The sequence below is a fragment of the Panthera pardus genome, unplaced genomic scaffold (genome assembly GCF_024362965.1).
Source record: "Panthera pardus isolate Hobbes unplaced genomic scaffold, ASM2436296v1 HiC_scaffold_3, whole genome shotgun sequence".
Lineage (NCBI taxonomy): Eukaryota > Metazoa > Chordata > Mammalia > Carnivora > Felidae > Panthera > Panthera pardus.
In genome coordinates, this window is record NW_026526876.1 from 31925161 (window position 1) to 31927669 (window position 2509).

Genomic DNA, 2509 nt, shown 5'->3' on the forward strand with positions numbered 1-2509 from the left:
CTCTTGGTTTCAGCCCAGGTCATGGTCTCACTGTTCATGGGAACATGAACTTGGGCTCCGTGCTTCTTGGGATTCTCTCTCCCTCTCTGCCCCTCCCCTTGGTGTGCACCTGCTCTCTCTCTCTCTCTCCCACTTTTGAGATCTTTAAAAAAGATCCTAACACTTCAGGAATCATACTGTTATGTATTTTTGTGTCTGCCTTCTTCCATTCGACATAATGTATTTTTGACATTCACCTGTGTTGTTGCATGGTGAGGATAATCTTCGAAGAGGAGTTTCTTTTTAAGGATGATACTCCCATGTGGATACACCACAATTTATCCGTTCACTTATTGAAGGACATCTGGATTGTTCTCCATTTTTTATTATTATGAATAAAGATGCATCGGATTCTTGTACAGCTGTTGTAGCCACATGGTTTTATATCTCTCGGATGAACACGTAGGGCTAGAATTGCTGGATCACACGGTAGATGCATGTTCAATTTTTCAACGAAGCTGCCAGTTTTCCTAAGTGGTCGTACCATGTTGTACTCACATGGCAGTTGGAGAGTTCCAGGTGCCCCGCGTTCTCACCGCCTTACCTGTACTTTTCCCTTTCATCCTCCAGTGCATGGATAGTGCTACCTGCTGGCGGCTGGTGCATTTCCCTCTGACAAATGATATGGGATGAGCACTTTCTTTTACGCTTATTGGCTATTTATATATTTTCTTTTGTGAAGTGTGCGTTCACATTTTTGCTTGTGTGTGTGTGTGTGTGTGTGTGTGTGTGTGTTGGTTGTGTGGTTTGCCTTTTTATTACTGAGTTGCAGGGGTTCTTTATTCCAGGTACAGGTCCTTTGTCAGATATATCTGCTCTGAATAGTTCCTCTCAGTCCGTGGCTTGATAGTGCTTTTTGATAAACAGAAGTTTTAAATTCACATGAGGTCCATTTATCAATTTTTTTTTTTTTAGTGTCTCTCTTGCTTATGTCCTTTCTAAGAAATCTTGATCTACCAAAAGATGGAGAAGATAGTCTCCTATGTTTTCTTCTTGAAGATTTATCAATTCAGTTTATGCTTAGGACTATGGTCCGTCTGAAATTGAACTTTGCGGTGTGAAGTAAGGATTGCAGTCCCCCCCCCCCCCCGACACACACACACACACACACACACACACACACACACACGAATACCCAGTTGTACCAGCATCATTTGTTGTTGTGCTCATAAAAAATCATTTGACTCTATATCGGATGGCCCTTGGTATCTCTCCAACACAGCTCTCTGGTAAAAATGTGTCTGCGCAGTCTTTCTGTACTCAAAGTGAATACCCAGCACAAGGAGCATCACACCACCTAGGAGCTTGTTAGAAATGCAGACTCCAGCCCCATTCCAGTCCTATACAACCTCCAGATGATTCACAGGCACATTACATTTTGAGAAAGAACCACTGGTGTAGATCATTTTTGATGAAGGTGGGGGAAATGTCATCATGACACTCCACCGCGGACAGCCTCCCTATATCCTACTGCAGGCTGCGGGGTCCTGGGAACTCATTTCCTCTTCTTACACGCTAGGCTTACTCTCAGAAGCAATCTCAGGGTCCACCACTCCCGACAAGTGCTGCGGCGCGTTCTTTGCTGCTGGGAGACAGGGGAGGGAACTCACTCGCCTACTCCTCACCCTCTTAATACCCACAGCCACCTGCTCACTCACCCAGCAGCTTCTGCCCTCTCCTCCATACACATCCTTCCACCCTTAAACCTCAGTTTCTTCGGTTACAGAGCCCAGATAATAATGGTGTCTATCTCAGGGGCTGATATGATGCAAAGCGATCTAAGGAGCACCTGGGCATAGAGACAGCACAATAAAAGTCAGTGATCTTCACGGCCATTTCACAGTGCCTGTCGCCCAGAAGTCCCAGCATACAAGCTGCCTCCGCGCCCCCCGCCCCCACCGCCCCGCAGCCCCACCCCCTACACAGGGGCAGAATTGAGCCTGGCTGTCTTCCCAGCTCGACTTCTCCTCCCTCCCTTCTCCGCGCCCCCTGGGCACGGTGCACCGATAAATCTTTCCCAGCACGCTGCATTGTTACAGCCACTTGCCCTCGCGTCTGACTGTCCCCGGTCCGGCCTAGGAGTTCCTTAAATCCAGGCTGTCTGTCTTGGTCGTCTTTGAACCCCCAGCCTCCCCGCACAGTGCCTGGTACTTGGAGAGCACTCCATAAATGTTTGCGATATTGAATAATACGTGAAGCAAGCGTCCAGCCCTCAACTCGCGGCGGTGGGGGATGTGCGGGCGGTGGGGGCAGAAGGGAGAGCTGGCCGCGTGCCGGGTAGAAGGACACAGGCGCGGGCTCCTCGGGGCTCGGTGGGTGGGCACCCGGTGGGGGTATACGAGGCCCGAGAGCGGAGCCGGGGTCCGCAGAGGACCGGCGGGGCCCGGCGCCCAGGCTCCCTGCGCTCCTCCCCCCGCCCCCTCCCGCGCCCCCTTCCCCCGCCTCCTCCCGCGCCCCGCCCGCTCCGGCT